Consider the following 19,801-nt stretch of genomic DNA (forward strand, 5'->3'; position numbering starts at 1 on the left):
AATGATAGGGTGAATGGCTCCTGATTGCCATCAAGATCCTTCCAATAGATCAGAAGAGTGATCATCGTAGAATCTTGTTGGCCTCCCACACCACTGATGGGGGGGGGGCGGGTTTAAACCTCCAATGAGGGAAGCAAAGCACCTCAGTCTTGGTTAAAATGGTAGCATCTGCACCCATATCAACCAAACCTTTGACAGCTTGTCCATCAAGATAAATGGTTAGCATTGGGGAGTGTGGAAAAATAGTCATTGTCCAATAGATTTTTGGATTATCAGAGCCTCCTCTTACTGGCAGGGCTGAGGAGCACCCCACCTGGAGTTTAAGGGTGCTGGTGTTTCAGCAAACTGTGACCTGCAATCCTTTGCCCAGTGAAATCCTTTATTGCATCTGGGGCATCGGGTCCTAGGTTTTGCCCAGGGGCAATCCTGCCGCAAATGGCCTGATTTGCCACATCCCTAGCAAGTTCTATCTGCCTGGGGACCCTTGAGGGTGTCATTAACACACTGCCTGTCAGTGAGGAGAGCATCCAGGGAGGCAGTAAGAGTGGCAATGGGACCCGTGCTGGGGTTGAGATCTCCAGTGGCCTGCACCCATTTGTGTATGTCCTCATTCCACATGGCTGCAACTGCATTACAGTTTGGGCATTGAGCCCCTCCCAAGTCAGCTGTCTAATCAGCATATCTCTAGTGGGCCTGCATCCACTCTGTACTCTACTGCCTCATTGACAAGTCAGTGAAGAGCTCCCTGAGCTGTTGGATAAGATTGTGAAAATACGCTGACATTTGCCGGGGAGTACAGGCTCTGAGGACCTTGAGGGCCAAGTCCAAGACCTGCTGAAAATAGGCATTCAAGCCAGTCTGTGCCTGGTGCACAGGATGGACATATTCCCCAAGTCCTGTGAGCATATCATAGGTCACCTGGACATTAAGTAAGATGTTCATCTGGGCCTGGGATTCTGCCTGATTCTCATAGGTTGATTTCCAGCTAAGAAAAACTGCAGGTTCCAAAACAGCTTTAAGCAAATGGTACCAATCGAAATAAGTTTGTAACTGCCTGGACCATTGAGCAAGGACCTGCTAAAAGTATGGGGAATCTGGGCCTGACTCATTGGCTGCCTTCCTGATGAGGGAGAGATCAGCTATGGGGGTGGGAATCCAGGGCTGGCCTTCGGTGTTAGGGCCCACAGTGACTGGGAAGGCTTCTATGGGCCTCGGACTGACAGTGGTGCAGACTGTGAGGCTTGTAAGACATCTGGCACCCCAGAAGAGGAGCCACCTCCGGAGGCAGGCTGGCATTGGGGTAGATTGCCCCCAAAATACTGTGGTGTCAAAAATACTGTGTGTCATTCTCCTTGACAGATTTTGGGGGGCCCATATTGAAAGTTATGTTCACCTTACCAGAATTCGGGGTGGGGGGAGGGAGACGGTCCAAACTGACAGTTATGTTATCCTTGAAAGATTTCCCAGGGCCCAAACTGACAGTTACATTCTCCTTGAAAGATTTCCTGGGCCCAAACTGACAGCTTTCTGGGCGCCCAAACTGTCTGTCTCCTCATCATCGGATATCACAGAGATATCTGACAGGGAACTAGCAGGGGTGATGAAAAGATTACCCATCTTTTCAACAGGGTGAAAATTTGTATCAACCCTTATGTCCTGTGCTTAGTGGAAGACTTTCTGGTTTTTTAGGCCATGACCCCGTATGCCCACACGGTATCTCCAGATGAGGGATGGCAATTGGGAGCCGAGCCTTGGTTCCACCTCCTGTGCGGTCAATCCTTATGTGGAGATGCCGGGATAACTGAAGTGGGGGGAAAATGTGCCTTCCTAATGGGATGGACACACAAACATGACAGACAACACAAAAGAAGGAAAGAAGTGGGGGTCCCAACGCTTACCTGCCAAAGGGACCCAAAGAACACAACACTGAGGGGCCTTCTCACTGAGACACACCGTCTTGGGGGCGCTGACAAGCACCAGGCGTGAAGAGAGGAAGACGATCAGAACCTGCGCTGGGAGAAACAAAGTAACAGAAGCCCCATGTTCAAGCACCAGATGCTGCTTGGCTCCCTGGGGGGAGGGGGTGAGAAGGCACAGCCTCCATTGAAAGCAAATAACGAACTCATTTATTTAATAACAGGAAAGGCCTTATAGACCCTCCTCCCAGCGCCCAGTCTGTGTGGTCGTCCCTCATTGGCTGGGCACGATCAGGAACTCTGACATCACATCGGCTGTTGCTAGGTCCTCGGGCAGACTCCAGGTTGGCTCTTAAGGAGTATGTTGTATGTGGGTGCCTTGGCTCCTGGTCTGAGCCAACTTCCTTGACCCTACGGGCCTGTCCTACTACACTCATGCTTATAAGATAAGCACTTAACTAACTGATCTATTTCCCCAGCCCCAACCCTGGCTTCTTGACTCAGGCTATCAGGTGTATGGGAAGAGTGAATGAAAGAGAGAGTGGTAGAGAGAGTTAGAAGAAAAGCCAGAGGTTCCGAGATGGAGCTCTTTTAGGGGCCACCTCAACCTTTCAGACACATGGACACCAGAATGTCATAAGAGCAAGAACAATCAAGTGGTGTGTGTGCCAGTCTCTAGCCAGGGCTCTTGTCATTTTTATCCTTTCCTCTTAGGTAGATGGCTTGACGCCCAGCCCCTGCAGATCACAACCTCACATTCACTGGGTGTGGTGGAGCCAGTGTGTAGAAGCTGGGTGTTCGCTTCTCTTCCCAGCTGTTTTTCCAATATTGTGTTAGTGACTTAAAACTGGCCACAGTGGGGCATCTTACCATCACCACTGACCAATGGGAGGTCAGGGCTTTTCTCATGGAAAGCCCATTTATCCAGCACCCCAGGGCATCTGGGGCTGGGGCACATTCCGACCTCCAGCTACAGTGACACTTGGAGCCCTTTGTGGTCAGTGTCAGGAAAGGCAGATCATTCCACCTCCGCAAGCCCCGGCTGTAAACCGAGAACATTGCCCTGAGGGATGCCGCCCTCACACAAGTTTCTGGGGAGAGACTAACCATTCATTTTCTGTCTTCAGGAGCACCCATTAGCTGCCCTTCCTGGGCCCTGGGGCCACTTCCACCTTCCTGTCGCTCCCCTTAGCCCTAAACACCAGGAAATGTTTTGATGATGTTGCAATAAGCCCTGTCTCCTGCCAACATGGCTGTGGGGGTGGGGGCCACAGGAGAACATTTCAGCCCTAAATTGTGCTTAATAAATCCATATCAAAACCATAAACCTCAGACTGCCATAAATTCCCCGACCTTGGTTCCTCCACCTCACCTGCCCTTTGCCCTCCAAGCTCAGTGTAGGCAGCCAGAGCCTCGAATCTGGTTCCCATTTCAGCCGCTAAACAGTATCAGTAAGGTGACGAACAGTAGTGCCCTCGTTCTAGAGACGGGGAGACCAAAGTTGAGAAAGTGAAGGGCTGACTGAGAACTGGGGCTTCTGGGAGGGCTCTTCCTGCCAGCCCTTCTCTAAAGGTTCTTTTCCAGGACACGAAGCAGAAGCTGCGCACTCCATCATCCCCTGTGCTCACAGTAGGACCAGAAACACAAAGAGCACTGAGGAGCCAAAGAAAATCTCAGGTAGCAGGAGTGACCTGTCACCCCAAATTGATGAGGTGGCCACCTTCCTCAGTTGTAGAGCCCAGATCACCTTTGACTGACACTTCTCCAACCTGTGTATCCTATGTAAAGTCCACACTGAGGTAGGTCTAAGGGACCAAGGTCCCAGAATCCCATGCAGCTGTTTGATGGTAGAGTGAGGTCATGATGTCGAGTACAGTGTTCCTGGATTGCTTCCTCTCTGTCTAGCCTTCTGGACATAATGAAATCCCAGCACTCTCTGGGGCAGCTATTCTCCTGTCATATAAGTGAGGAAACAGGCTCGGGAGAAGAAAGGGACTTGCCAAAGGCCCTTTGCTGGTGTGACGGCCGATCAGGTGCCCATTGTCTGACTCCAGAGGCCACCATGAGGACACTGGGGAGCCATCGATGACTCAGTCCCTGTGCAGTGGGTACAGTGGGGAGAGCCCTGGAGAGTGACAAAGGTCAGTGAACACACACCACGAGGCACCTCCCTCCCTCCCAGAGCTCGTCTTGTTCACATGTTGAGGTAAAGCAACGCGGAGCTCACGACTAAGAACCAAGGTGGGGGCAGTGAGATGGAAGGAACGGAGAGATGGCTGGTGTCCGGGGAAGGGAGGGGCCTGCGTGCCTGCGCAAGGAACAGCCAGGCAGAAAAACATGCGCTTGACGTGGATTTGGAGTCACAGAAGCCACAGAAGCACAGGAGGAGGTCGGCACTCTCCATCTGGGTCTCAGCCACAGCACATGCCACCCAGACCTTCTTCCTTCCTGACCCCTTCTCTTCGGTTTACAAACATTCTCTTTAAACTCAAAACCACTGACGTCAATAGGAAAGCTGTAAGCAGGAGATGACTTCAAAATTAAGGTGGAAAAAAGAAGATTCATTTTAAGCTGTAGACAGACAGCAATGGCTAGAAAAGGCTCTGCTTCTATTTCTCTTCTCTTTTCATGTTTGCTTGTTTTAATTTTTTTTTTTTTTTTTTTTTTTGAGATTCTGTCTCCTGAGGAAAGATTCGGAGTCTGAGCTGGTCTCAAACTCTCAATCCTCCTGCCTCAGAATTCCAAGTGCTGGGATTATAGAGGTGTGTCATCATACCAGCATGCCCTCTCTTCTTCCCTCTCTCCTTTCCTCCCTCTCTTCCTTACTGTCTCCATCCCTCCCTCCCTCCCTCCTTCCCTCCCTACCCTGCTTTGTTTGGAAAATTAAAGTTGAGTACAATGCAACTTGCTTGCAGTTCCAGCTCTTCAGAAGACCGAGGCAGGAAGGTGACTTAAGCCCATGAGTTTTCAGCAAGCCTGGGCAACATGGCAAGACCCACTCTCAAAGATAAAGTGGGAGATGGGTGACTGACAAGTGTCACAAAGATGTTAAAGACATCTCACTCAATGGGGACTTTCTCCTTGAAGTTTTCAAAATGAAAGACCAGCCGGGCAGTGGTGGTGCATGCTTTTAATCCCAGCACTCGGAAAGCAGAGGTAGACAGATCTCTGTGAGTTCGAGGCCAGCCTGGTCTACAGAGTGAATTCCAAGACAGCCAGGACTACACAGAAAAACCCTATCTTTAAAAAAAAAAATAAGGAAAGACCAGAAAAGGGTCAGCCTTTGGGGACCATGTCACTAATGCCATTCCTGTGAATCTGTTAAATCTCCCAGCATCCCACCATAGCCCTCATCCCACACCCAGAAGCATGCTTGCTTGTCTGCTCACAGTGATGGGGCCTCAGATAATGGGCAGAGGGATCCTGGGAAACAGGAATGAAGAGTGGTTTCAAAGCAGGGAGGGCTGTGGGGTATGTATGTGTGTGTGTGTGTGTGTGTGTGTGTGTGTGTGTGTGTGTGTGTGTGTATGTATGGGGGTGTGTGTGTGTATGTGTGTATGTGTGTGAAAGGTCACTGTGGCCACATTGTGCAGGGTGGGAAGGGGGATGTGCTGCTGTGGTAGGAAGACAAAAGTACTACAAGACGTGTGTGCACCATGGTAGCTTCAGAAGAGGGAGAACAGCCTGAAGGTTCCTTCCACAAGTACTCAGAGGTTGCCCCAAATGTGCTGGGTGCTTTCTGGGATCTTAGGGATAGGGCCAGAGCAGCTAGGCTTTCTAGAGCCTCAGAAAGGTCTTGGAGTCTATTTGCAGTGCAGTGGTAAAGTGAGATTCCAGATTCTTAGAAGTTTGAAATAAGGCAGTGAGGCTGGGTGGTGGTGCATGTCTTTAATCCCAGCACTCAGGAGGCAAAGCCAGGTGGATCTCTGTGAGTTCGAGGCCAGCCTGGTCTACAGAGCAAGATCCAGGACAGGCACCAAAGCTACACAGAGAAACCTTGTCTCAAAAAAACCAAAATAAAATAAATAAAAATAAATTTTAAAATATATAAATAAGGCAGTGATACAACCCGCTTCATCATTTCTTGTCTTTCTTTCTTTCCTTCTTTCTTTTTCATTTATTATTTGTTTCTGAAGGATCTCACTGTGTAGCCTGGTACTTGCTGTGTAGGCCAGGCTGGACTTTGAACTCACAGAGATCTATCTGCTGCCTCTGCCATCAGAGTGCTGGGATTAAAGGTGCTGCTACTACAGCCAGCTCTTTCACTCTTTAAAGTGACATTTATTTACACGTGTGTGTGTGTGTGTGTGTGTGTGTGTGTGTGTGTGTGTGTGTGTGCTAATGTGATTTGCAGGTTCATGACATGGTATGCATGTTAAGGTCAGAGAATAATTTGCTAGGATGAGTTCTTTCTTTCTACTATGTGGGGTCCAGGGATTGAACTCAAGTCATTAAGTGTGGTAGCAAGTGCCTTTACCTGCTGAGCTATCTGGCGGCGGCACCCCGCCCCCTTTTTAGACTGGGTCTAACATAACCCAGATTGGCTTTGACTTTGCTATGTAGTCAAAGACGACTTGAAAGTTTTGATCCTCCTGCCTCTGCCTCCTGAGTGCTGGGATTACAGGCATGAGCCACCAAGCCCTGTTTCATTCAGTGCTGGCCACTGAACCCAGGGCCTCATATGTGCTAGACAAGCGCTCTGCCAACTGAGCTACATTCCCAGCCCCGGCTTCGTGTGTTTAAAAGGCCTCTTCTGCTGTGCACAGAACAGTCTGTGTGACAGACACAGCATGGAATCGGCGAGCTTGGGAGTGGTGTCAGTGAGGGACAGGCCATGGTCTGAGAGAGAGGAGCCGGAGAATTCTAAAACAGGCCCCGGGACTCCTGCCCCACTGCATTCACATCTTCCCTCATTCTTCAACCTGTCACTCATTTACCTGCTACAAGAAGACTTCCTTACAAATGTTCTTCAAGTTCATTTTATTTGTTGTGTGTAGGAGGATGCCCGAGTGCATCATGGCATTCTATTTATTTTGTGTATGGGTGGGATGCCTGTGTGCACCACAGCATTGTGTGTGTGTGTGTGTATGTGTGTGTGTGTGTGTGTGTGTGTGTGTGTGTGTGTGTGTGTCTATGTGGGGGGGGATGCCTGTATGCACTTTGGCATTTTATTTAGTGTGTGTGTGTGTGTGTGTGTGTGTGTGTGTGTGTGTGTATGTGAGTGAGGATGCCAGTTTTGGTTTTTTGAGACAGGGTTTCTCTGTGTAGACTGGGCTGTCCTGGAACTCGTTCTGTAGCCCAGGCTGGCCTCAAACTCAGAGATCCACCTGCCTCTGCCTTCCAAGTGCAGGGATTAAAGGCGTGCGCCACCACCGCCTGGTTGAAGTTGGTTCTGTACATGTGAATCCCTAGGAATGAACTCAGATCACCAGGCTTGGTGGCAGGTGCCTTTACCCACTGAACCGTCTTTTCTAGCCACAGAGTGAGGACTTTTACAGGCTTAATTAAGGCTCGAAACCCACCTGACCTCGTCAGTGAGCCCTTGAAGGAGATGGAGCAATTCCCAGCATATTAAATAAGAAGTATGGGAGGGATGATGAAGGGGACCCCATAGTAAGAATGTAGGTGGCCTTTGGTGGCGAACAGCAAGGAAATGGTGACCTCAGTCCATGAGGAACTGAATTCAGCCAACAGCATAAGTGAGTTGGATCTTAGTTAGGAATACAGGCAGCTGGCAGCTGGCGTTAAGACACAGTCACGTCAGGCCGGTGCTTCTGACCTAAGAACGCTGCAGGGCAGAGGTATCCAATGCACATTACTCGGCCATATCAGAGATTTCAACAGAGAACAAATACAGGCGGTGGTGAGAGAAGATCATGTTTGAGGAGAGTGACCAAGGGCTTGCTGGTGAGCACGAAGAAGAAAAACCAAGCCAAGGCGGTATTGGCGCCCTGGGATGACGTGAGGAAGAGTGGACAAGCCACCGGCGGGAGTTGAGCTTGACCTGTGTCACTCGGGACGTCAATGGAACGCCTACAGAGGCCCTGAATATCCAAGTCTTGGGGCTGGAGATGGGACGTCCCCACCGACTTGGGCTGAGTGGTGTTAGCCTGTTATCCAAGCACACAGGGAGCTGAGGCAGGTGAGTCAAGATTCTGGGGCTGCATGGTGGAAGACACCTTGTCAGAGAGAAAGAGGGGAGGGGAGAAGGAAAGGAGAGAGAGACCCGATTACCATTGCCACCAACATACATCGCCAATGCACTGTGTGTGTGTGTGTGGCGAGGGGGGCGGGCAGGCAGCCTGGGCGGAATCCCCAGGATCCTGTGAGATGTTCAAGGCAAAACCACAGGGGCAGCCACAGCTGCCAGAGGCTGGAGCTGCCATGTGGGGGGACAGAGGCAGTCAGGGGACCAGGTTTGGAAGTGTTCTGACATCTTGACTGGATGGGAGGCAAGACTTTAAGCATGTTGATGATGGAGGGGGCGGCAGCAGTGGCTTGCTCCCATTTAAATGGGTGTGGGTAGCAAGGAGGTGAAGGGTGAGGGCTTGTCTTGGGCCAGACTGCACAAAGGCTGGGACGAGGGTCCAACAAAAGCAACCAGGGTGAACGCCAATGGTGAAGTAAAAGGTTTCCGGCTCCTTTGCTGTGGGCCTACTGTGTGCTATGCATGCTCGCTGTCTATGTGGACCTCGGTGAGGCTGAGGGGAGTTTAAATGAATTCTCATTATGTAGAGGAAGGGAAGCAACTTGTCTAGATCCATAGGTAAAACAATGTGGCATGGTAAGAAAACACAAGCTGTTGTGTCCCACACACTATTCCAAATGAGTAAGTGAATGAATGAATGAGTGCCAGAACAAGTGACTGTCACTGTACTCCAGGTGCTGAGACCTCACCAGCACACTCAGGCTGAGGTTATGAGAACGTGGTATTTTTAGAGAAGTGGGGGCCATAAAACTTGTACCAGTCCCCAACGCCCAGCCCCTCCTCCTGAGCGCCGAGATTGTGCCCGGCCTTGGGAAGGGCTCCCCAGCCTTATCTTGGGAAGAGTGAAACTGTAAAACTCTTTATGGCTTTGAGATCATGTCTGGCAGGAGCAGCGATTGTTGCCATAAACCCAAGCTGGCCCTGCAAGGAGGGCGATGCCCTGGGTTGCAAGGAGTCAGGGGACAGTGGAGCAATGCCAAGGGAGTGGCCGCTGCTGAGCTGAATGCGTGGGTGTCTATGAGTTAGAGCCCACCACAGACTTAGCCCTCACTGCCCCTGGGTAGTACTTACCATTTTAAAGCTCACCATGCCTCTTTCCACGTTATGATGTCATTGAAATGAGGCTGTGTCTTTAAATCACACATCCCACTATGACTGTGGGTTAGATCAGGTGATGGCTGTGGCCGGGTTGGTTCTGGTCACTTTTTTTTTCCCCTGAGCTCTTCCTGGACAGCTGTACCTTTTTCTATTTTATCACAAATGACACGAGGGCCATTTGAGGAAGGGCCAAGAACAGCGGCAGTTTCTAGAAGCCTTCCATTGATAAGAACACCGGAGGAGGAGGAGGAGGAGGAGGAGGAGGAGGAGAAGAAGAAGAAAGCATCTGGAGACTGCCATGGAGCAGCCCTCCTAGAAATGCTGCATGATGGAGATGCATGCCATCGTGGACAGTGACAAGTGACAAGTATGAAGAATGGTGATTCTAGGAGGCAAAGGGACCCAGAACAGCTGGATGATGTCTGCAGGGTTTGGGGGATTCCTTAGTAAATATGTTTTTGCTTGTATTTTCCTCTTTCTTTTCTGTTTCTTCCATACAGTCTAAGCTAACCTCCAATTCTCTGTGTAGCTGAGGATGGCCCTGAATTTCTCATCCTCTGCTTCCCAAGAGCTGGATTATAGGTGTGCCCCACCACGTCCAGTTATGAAAGTGCTGGGAATGGAACCCAGGGCCTTAAGCTAGGCAAGTACTCTACCAATGAGCCACACACACATCCAGCCTAGTATTTTTATTTTTCTGAGTAAACAAGAGAGATTACTAAGAAGTCTAGTATGGTTGCTCAAGTCTGTAATCTCAGCACTTGAAAGGCAGAGGCAGAGGCCAGGCGGTGGTGGCACATGCCTTTAATCCCAGCACTCGGGAGGCAGAGCCAGGCGGATCTCTGTGAGTTCAAGGCCAGCCTGGTCTACAGAGTGAGATCCAGGACAGGCACCAAAACTACACAGAGAAACCCTATCTTGAAAAAAACAAAAACAAAAAAAGGCAGAGGCAGAAGGATATCCAGTTGGAGGCCAGCCTGGGCTACATAGTGAGTTTGAGCCAGCATAGGCTTGCTTCATAATAAAACCTTATATCAAAAAAAAGAAGAAAGAACAGGGAGGGAGGGAGGGAGGGAGGGAGGGTGGGAGAGAGAGAGAGAGAGAGAGAGAGAGAGAGAGAGAGAGAGAGAGAGAGAGAGAGAAAGAAAGAAAGAAAGAAAGAAAGAGGCAAACCTATAAAAATGGCTGGGAGTGTTATCACATGTGTGCTCAGCACATGCAAGGCCCTGGGATCAATCTCCAGAGCACAGAGACAAAGAAAACAAGACAAATAAAAAACAGCAACCCAAAGATCGAAAAATCTCATCTTTAAGAATTTGGGGGGGACCTGCTATGATGAAATATCATGACCAGAAGCAACTTGGACAGGAAAGGGTTTAATTGGCTTATATACCCCCACTCACAATCTGTTGAGGGAAGCCAAGGCAAGAAATCAAACTGGGCGGGAACCTGAAGTCAGGAGCTGATGCAGAGCCCATGGAAAAGTACTGCTTACTGGCTTGTTCTTACAGAACCCAGAACCACCAGTCCAGCAGTGGCTCCACCTGCAATGTGCTGGACCCTTCCACATCAGTCACTAAGAAAATGCCCTGTGGCCTACCTGTAGCCCGTTCTTATGGAGGCATTTTCTCAATTGAGGCTCCCTCCTCTGTGATGACTCTAGCTTGTGTTGAGTTGACATAAAACTAGCCAGCCCAGTGGCTGTAAAGGTGCTTGTTATCAGGCCCAGCAACACGAGTTCACCCCCAAAGGCCTGCATGGTCAGGGGGAGAAGCAGCTTTTCAGGTGGTCTGCTGACCCCCATACTTGTGCTGTGGCAGTCCCTCCTAGTAAGACAGCGTAGTGAAGTTAAAAGAGGTCTTTCAGGAGATAGGAGGATAGGTCTAGCTACGCAACCCCATCCAAACTCAAACTGGAAATCCTCTTGTCTCAGCCCCTTGAATGCTTAACCACAACCACACCTAGCTCCAAAAGGTCTTGTAACAAATGTAAAATACAAATCCTAAGTGACCAGGAAGTACTGTGTCACCATTTGGTTGACAGCATTTTCTTCCTGCATGGTACATAGAACACTGGTCCCTCTTACAACCAGAGCGCCTCATCTCAACCTCTTCCACCTCACCCAAGGCAAAGGACAAGCTCTCGGCAAACCCGTGCTCTCTCAGACCTGACTGGATTCACGTTAGCCGCCGCCAGGTCATTCCCCACTCAAAGTCTTGTCCCAGCTGGACCTGCTACCAGCTGTGCCCATTGGAGACACTCTGAGAAGCCATGGGCTGCCTTGCTCACGCCAATGCTGCCGGGAGGACCAGCCACTCTGTGTCCCGCTGCTCACGCCAATCCCGCTAAGCCTGCTCTGAACCACACTGTCACGTGGCCTTCATGCCCTTCTCAGGACCCTGGCTTTGTGTGTGCCTGGACAGCCCCATGGGCTGCTCTTAGACTAGCAGATGTGACTGAACTAACCCCTCATTGTCCAGTTGAGGCAAGTAAGACTCAGGGAGGTTGTCTGACTTTCACAGCCACAGATGGGAAAAGCTCTAGAATCTACATCACAAGGGGTTGAAAAGAGAATAGAAAGCTAGGTGGTGATGGTGCACGCCTTTAATCCCAGCACTTGGGAGGCAGAGGCAGGCGGACCTCTATGAGCTCAAGGCCAGCCTGGTCTATAGAGCAAGATCCAGGACAGCCAGGACCATTTCACAAAGAAACCTTGTCTCAAAAAACTCAAGACGGGGGGTGGGGGTAGGGGGTGGGGGGGGGTAGGGTGGGGGGGGGTGTTGGGATTTAGCTCAGTGGTAGAGCGCTTACCTAGCAAGGGCAAGACCCTGGGTTCAGTCCTCAGCTCTGAGAAAAAAAAAAGACGTCATGGTCTCTTGGGTTTGCCGAGGGTTGTGCATGTGCATAATCAAAGGTCTTTACCTGGGTATTGCCAAGACCACACAGTTCTGGGAAATCTGCACTTAGGGGACAGTTGAGGGGGACTAAACCAGAGCAGGCACAGCTATCAGTCCCACCATAGCCCACGTCTCCCTACTGAGACCCCTCCAGGGCCTCCTAACAGGCTTGAAACAAAACTCAAGCTCAGCTGGGCGTAGATGTTTATTCCTATAATGCCAGAGCCTGAAAGCCTGAGGCAAGAAGATCCTGAGTTGGAGACCCAAGTCTTGAAACAAAGAAACAAACGAACAAAAGTACCTCTCGGGGGCTGGGGCTGGCTCAATGAGTAGCTGGATGGGTGGGGCTTGATGTTGAGCCTGGCATCCTGAGTTCGATCCCCTAGACAGACAGGATGGAAAGAAAATACGCTACCTCTAGAAGCAGTCCCCTGAGCTCCACAAGTGTGCTGTGGTGTCCTCCCTGCTCTCACAGAAATAAATAAGTAGATGTAGTTTTTTTTTAAAAAACACCTCTCAGAGAGTCAGGTGTCTGTTTGTGAGTTCGAGGCCAGCCTGGTCTACAGAGTGAGTTCTAGGACAGCCAGGGCTACACAGAAAAACCCTCCCTGTCTCAAAAAAGACAACAACAACAAAAAAATGGCCCCCAAGACTCGCTAGGGCCATGAGCCCTCCCCGCCAATAAGCAGATCCTGATCTTACCCTTATATTCTTTCCTCATGCTTAGTCATCCCTCTGTGGTCTCCATCCCAGTCCTCTGGACTACTTCCTGTGTGTCTACATGCCCAAGAGTTCCCATTTTACTGCTCTTTCCTGAGGTCTCTTTTGTCTGGAAAAACCTTTTCCCTGCTCTTAACACAACCACTTCCTCCTACCCATTTGGGTCTCCGCTCCAGTGTGGTCTCCTGGAGACACCTTCTGTAAATATAACCGTGTATGGGAGCTTCTGCAAGCTCAACAATCTCTGTTGAAATGATTTAAGGCTGCCCTTACTGCATGTGAGGACCCTAAACTATGTAAAGGGAATGGGCATGGCTGAGTGCCAGGCAAACTTCATCTGCAGGGCTGACAGCAGGCTGGACTTGCTTGAGATCTTAGCATGGCAGCCCTGTTCTAACTTGTCATCTTGTTTGATTTTCTTCATTACCCTTAAACCTTCCAAAAGCATCCATGTAATTGTTTATTGGTTTATTGATGTCCTCTCCCCTTCCCTCCTAGGGTGCTAACCCCATAAGAGCGGAAACTTGGCCGGTCTTGTTCAACGTTACTGTGGTAGCTAGTCTCCAAGATGTACCCTGAGGAGCCTCTTTTTCTGGTACCCATACCACTGTGCCGTCATTCCAGACAGATTTGGTTTCCCCGAATGAGCGCTGCAGACTGTGGAAGCAGTAGAATGCGCCTTCTGAGGCACTGTGTTTCCCATCTTACTGTCTCGGGTCCCCTGCTCTGGGCTGTCTGGAAGCCATGATGAAGACTCTTAGGGATCCATAGAGGTGCACTGAGGCTTGCTGCCCATGGGCAGACAAGGAAATGAGCTGCATTAGAATGAATGGTCAAACCCATCAAGCCCGCTGGTGACCATTGCTGTGGATATCGTTCTATATAAATAAAACACTGATGGCCAGTGACCAGGCAGGAAGTAGGTGGCCAGGCAGGAAGTAGGTGGGACAAGGAGAGAGGAGAATTCTGGGAAGCGGAAGGCTGAGGGGAGAGACACTGCAGCCACCGCCAGGATAAGCAGCATGTAAAGACGCTGGTAAGCCACCACACCAGCCATGTGGCAAGGTATAGATTTATAAAAATGGGTTAATTTAAGATATAAGAACAGTTAGCAAGAAGCCTGCCATGGCCATACAGTTTGTAAGCAATATAAGTCTCTGTGTTTACTTGGTTGGGTCTGAGCAGCTGTGGGACTGGCGGGTGACAAAGATTTGTCCTGACTGTGGCCAAGGCAGGAAAACTCTAGCTACAGACCATGGGCCCAGTGACACCTTTCCCTGCATTGTCGTGGAAGACCCTAATACAGAACCCACTTACCTAAGCCATTCCTGAAGTCCAGCATCCCCAAACCATGAGCTAATACGTGCTTGTCGCTTTAAACCATGGAAATTAATCTTGAAGCCTCAGTTGCATAGCATGACATTTATATTAATGTTGACCAAAATACATGCTTAATTACTATTGGTTAATAAATACATTAGGTGCTCAATAAATATAAAACACGTGGTAAAAAAACAAATATTTGAAAGACAAATATCTATGTGAATGGTGGAGAAGGTGGAAACTAGCTCAGTGATAGAGTACTTGCCTAGCATGCACAGTATCTTGGAATCAATCCCTTCTTAGTGTTGATAAAAATAAATTTAAGTCAGGCAGTATTGGCACAAGCCTTTAATCCCAGCACTTGGGAGGCAGAGCCAGGTGAATTTCTGTGAGTTCGAGGCCAGCCTGGTCTACAGAGTGAGATCCAGGATAGGCACCAAAACTACACAGAGAAACCCTGTCTAGAAAAAATTTTAAAAATAAATTTAAATCTATTTTTAGGTTTTAAAACTGAATTTATTTGTGTATATGTATGGGGAGGGTGTGCATGTGTGTGGGTGTGTGCATGCTATAGCACACATACGTATGTTGGAGAACAATTTGCAAGTTCATTTTTCTCCCCCACCATGTGGGTCCTGAGGATCAAACTCAGGTCAACAGGCTTACATGACAAGCGTATCCTCTGAGCCATCTCACCAGCCCAAACTAAATCATCTGAAGGGCACAGTGAAGACCTTTTGAAGTCACTAATGGTCCTTAGACAAGAAGTCTGGACAAGAGTGTCCCCATCCCTGTCCATCCTGTCCCGTCTGTCTGTCCATCCGTCCGTCATCCCCCCAGGCTCTGCCCACTGAGTCCGATATCTACAGTGTTGTATGTTTATTATTCTAACATCTTATGACTCTTGTTTATCCACAAAAATCTTCCCTCATCAACTTTTTTTTAAGATGTGTTGTGGGTGCTTTGCCTGCAGGTACCTCCATCAAATGTGTGCGGTACCCACAGAAACCTGAAGAGGGCGTTGGATTCCCTGGCACTGTAGCAACAGATGGCTGTGAGCTGCCACGCGGGTACCAGGACCTCTAGAAGAGCAGCCAGTGTTGTTAACTGCTGAAACATCTCTTCAGCCCCTCAACTCCTTCTGTGTGGTACAGTGCTGGTAGCCGAGGGTTCAGGGGAGAGATAACCTCCGCTTCTCCTGTGGTAGTGAAAGGATGGGGATCTTGACAGGAACGTGTATACACACAGGATGTGTGGCAAGTGCTGGCGCACAGGGGCAGCAGTCAGGGTGGGAGAAGAATACGAGCAGACTGGAGAGAAGGGCCTTTGGGAAGTCGCGGATAGCGGAGGGTCAGGGGTGAGAGGGGGACCTGCTTTCCATCTGATGCCCTTTTGCCCATTTGGGTATTTGCTTTTCACGGAGTACACACTGCAGAGTCCATCAATGGAACAAACAATCCTGATTAAATAAACAAATCAGTTAGCGGGCGCTTTTGTAATGCCGAGCACGCTGCCTCCTCTTCCCTGTGATGAAATACCTATTTCCTGGTGTCTTGATCCATTTTCTGTTGCTGTGACAAAATAAGGAGATATGACAATCTATAAAGAGCTATGCTTAGCCCGTGGTTCTGGGGGCTGGGAAGCCTATGAGCATGGTACTGGTATGTGTTGAGGGCCATCGATCTGTATTATAATATGGTGGAGGGCACCACGTGGTGAGACAGATTCATGGTGGTAGACCACTTCTGCAATGACTATATAATGACCTATAAATCCACAAGCAGATCATCTTCAATTGATTTCCCCAAAAATTTCCACCTGTCACCTCTGCTGGACTAGGGACCACGCTTCAAACACACAGATTTGGGGGACGGTATTCAAACCACAGTGCTTCGCAGCCTTCAGGACGTGTTCAAACGCCCATCTCTTGGGCCCTGCTGCCGTCCTTCCTGGGACAGCTCCCATTGACGACTCACACATGTGTATCATCGCTCTCCTCCAGCCCCTCCCCCTTCCCCAGGAGCTGTCTGTCATGCCTTCTGACTGCTGGGAGAATTTGGCCAAACAAAGATTCCACAGAGATCAAAAGCAGTGAGAGGGAGATATCAGATGTCTACATTTACTTTTGGCTGAGGCTACATCCTTCCTCCATGGCTTCTGCCTCTGTCTTGCTGTAACTTCCGCACCTCCAGCTGGCCTGAGCCAGTACCGCTGCCTTGTGTGCTGTTTTTTGCTTTTGTTTGTTTGTGGCCTTGAGATACTGGCATCTATTGCTGGCCCTTGGGTCCCTCACCATTTCCCTAGAGCTGCCCTTTGCCTTCCCATCCCATGCAGTGTTGGGGGTGGAACCCAGGGCTCCTGCATCCTGGGTACCTCTGCGCTGCATTCCCCAGCCCTGGAGCCATTTTTCTGTCGCCAAGCTGACAGAGGGGTGTGCCGGGTATCTAACGGGTGGAGGCTAAGGACAACATTTGTGTGGTGCCGAGGATCAAACCCAGGGCCATGTGTGTGATAGACAAGCACTCTATCAACAGAGCCCCATCCCTGCCCTGAACTTAGAATTTTCTATACATTTTTATATGTCAGGCTTTCATGGGTAAAGGGTTTTATGGCAAAGAAACTATGAGATTCTGAAGGCTCTAGATTTTGCTCATCAGAAAGAGACAGCGTGAGGCAGGCTGCCTTAGGGTGATTCCTAGGTGCTGATGGGTGCAGGAGATGTCTGTAGGAAGTAGGAGTCTCCCAGCAGGTAGCAGGCCACTGTGGTCACTGCTTTAAGGATAAGTGGGGACCCTTATTCAGATCAGCAGCAGACACATCCTCCGGGCCTGCTCTGTCAGTTTACAGTGATGCACTTTAGTCCCGTAATCAATCACAATACTGCGGACAGAGGCAAGTTGTCAGCAGGGCATGTGGCTTGGGAGGGCCTCTCTGATCACAACTCCACCAACCCAAACGCTCACAACCCACCTCTTCTCACCACCTTCCCTCTCCTGGCCCTGGTCCTCCCTACCGGAAACCCACACTGGCCTCCCTCCTGGCCGCCCTCCCCCAGATGAATCCAGCATCCACATTCTGCAGTGTTTGTATACAGCACAGATTGCTCTTAGTCCCCCTTCCCCTCATCAGGCCACTCAGAGCAGCACCCAGGTCTCGAGTCCTCTGTGGTGGTGCACACTTGGAATCTGCACTCAGGAGGCAGACACGGCAGAATCTTTGCAAATTTGAATCCAGCCTGGTCTACACAGTGAGTCCCAGGCCAGGCAGCATTACATAGTGAGACCCTGTATCAAACAAGAACAGAAACAAAAGGCCCCCCCCTCTGCCACCTCCCAGCCTGACCCCCCTCCCTCCCCAGCAACACTGGCCCACAGCCTCAGGACCCTTGAGCTCTTGATCCCTCTGCCTGGATGGTTCTTCTGCCACAGCTACAAACTCACAGCTCGGACAGGAGAGACAGACGGCTCAGAGGTGGAGAGCACTGGCTGCTCTTCCAGAGGACCTGGATTCCATTCCCAGCACACACACGACTCACAGCCTTCTGTAACTCCAGCACCAGGGGACCCCCAACCTCTTCCAACCTCATCGAGCGCGTGCCACACATACATGCAGGCAGGTAAAAACACCCAGACACATAAAATTAAAAAACAACCCAGCAAACATGGCTGCCCCATGAGGTTCTGAGGCCACTAAACCCCATGAAACTGGCGGCATATGGGCAGATGAAGAGGGAGACCACACAGCTGGAGGGGGGGGTGCGGCTGGGAGAGGCACTGCTTGAACTGTATACTGTGTGTACAGTCAAATCTTAATAAATTATTAATTGTACCAAAAGGATCTCCTTGGTGAGGCCTTCCTTCACGGTTTGCATCTTAAGAGTACTCCATACTCAGGAGGCAGGAGAATCTCAGTGAGTTCAGGGCCAGCCTGGACTACAGAGTGAGTTCCAGGACAGGCTCCAAAGTTACACAGAGAAACCCTTTCTCAGGGGGAGGGGAGGCAGTACTCCGATGGTCTGTATGCTGAAGACATGGTTGCCAGCCTGGGCCAGTTGGAGCCGGTGCAAGGAATCTTTTGGAGGTGGGGCCTAGTATAGGGAGGGCAGTGGTGTGAGGAACTCAAGAGGGTGGATGGGAGTAGAGCTGAGAGAGCCAGGGCATGAGGCAGACAAGAGTGGGCTCTTTAAGATGAGGGGCCTGAGTCTGCAGATGTCAAGGAAGTCACCCAGTTTGTTCTTGGGGTCAAATCCAAGTCCCCAATCCTAACGCAAACAGACTCACAGGTTAGGGGACCTGCACGTCCTCGAGCGCCAAGGACTGCCACTCCTCCTCCTCCTCGACTGGTGAGGAAGAGGAAGCCCTCTGGCCCAAGCCTGTCCAAAAAGAAGGACTCCTTTGCTTTTGCCCTGGCTCCGGATGACCACTCCCTTCCTGCCTCTCCCACAGCTTTGAGCCCCACACCAGGTCCCAGCCTGGACCCCAGAGAGGACTAGGAGTTCAAACCTTGGTCTTTCCCAGAAGCTTTGGACAAAGTCAGAAAATTCCCTGAACCCTCTTGCCTCCCTTACCGCCCCTCCCCCCCCCGCCACGGTTGGGGTTCCCCAACTCCAAAGCAAAAGATGCCCAAAACATCCTGCTGAAAAGACTGCTATTTTTTTTTTAAGTGACAAAACAATGACGAGGCTTGAGATAAGAGATAACAATGATGGCAGGGCTACGGGCGAACGGCTGAGCTGTGAGATATTGACTAATGAGCACCAGAATTTATGGCCTGTGGGCCCAGCCCCGATAGGAACTGAAGCCACAAGTGGAGTAATGAGCAGAAAACTCCCAGCATCCCCTGCCTGGGGAGAGGCCTGATATCTTCATTACATATTGGGCAGAGGGATGGGTAATTTCTGGGACCACTCCCCACAGGCCACCATGTATTAGTCATCTGGTTGGGTCTGGCATGCTCAGTGTTTCCATTGCTGAAGAAACTCCTGCAACCACTAAAACATTAGAGACCTGACCAGGTCGTTTCTTCCCAGGCCTGGAGGAGAGCAGTGACAGGCAGCGGCAGTGAGGGAGGCAGAGCAAACCTAGCATCAGGCAGAAGCTTACTGAGGGCCACTCTGTGATTGGGACACCATGATTCATGTCACGTCAGAGAGATCTAGAGAGGGAACCAGGACTGGACCCTAGCTCACCAGAAATGGGGTCTCCTCCTAAACAAGCCTGTCAGGAGCTTGTCCCTTAGGCCCTCTGAGAATTCCAGCCTGCTCTTCAGAACTCACAGTTCATTCTTTGATGCCAGAGACCACCCCACCCTCCCGAGACCCCACATTGTTTTTATTAAAACGGACCATGTTTATTGTAAGAGTTCAAGCAATATGGAGAAACACAGAGGACAAAGTCCAGAATGATGACATTTTGCTCTCCAGAGGCAAGTCATCCTGAGAGAGCCGGCCAAGCCAAGCAGTTTCCAGCCGGTCCCATGGGTCCCAGCATCAAATCCTCAACCCCTTCCCAGCCCACTCATGCCCTGGTTTCACGGAGCTGTACAGTTAATAGTGTTAAGCAGCATCATATGTGAGAATTATGCTATAGGAACAGTTTGAAAATCCAGAAAAGTGGCCGGGCAGTGATGGCGCATGCCTT

General features: G+C 50.2%; 1 long non-coding RNA gene across 1 annotated transcript; it reads left to right on the plus strand.

Moving 5' to 3' along the window:
- The first annotated feature begins 7,695 nt into the window (after positions 1 to 7,695).
- Positions 7,696 to 15,650, plus strand: LOC119087920. The gene is made up of 2 exons (XR_005091464.1): positions 7,696 to 8,058; positions 15,136 to 15,650. It is a non-coding gene; the product is annotated as an uncharacterized LOC119087920 (long non-coding RNA).
- Positions 15,651 to 19,801: the final 4,151 nt, after the last annotated feature.

Source organism: Peromyscus leucopus, chromosome 4 (genome assembly GCF_004664715.2).
Source record: "Peromyscus leucopus breed LL Stock chromosome 4, UCI_PerLeu_2.1, whole genome shotgun sequence".
Lineage (NCBI taxonomy): Eukaryota > Metazoa > Chordata > Mammalia > Rodentia > Cricetidae > Peromyscus > Peromyscus leucopus.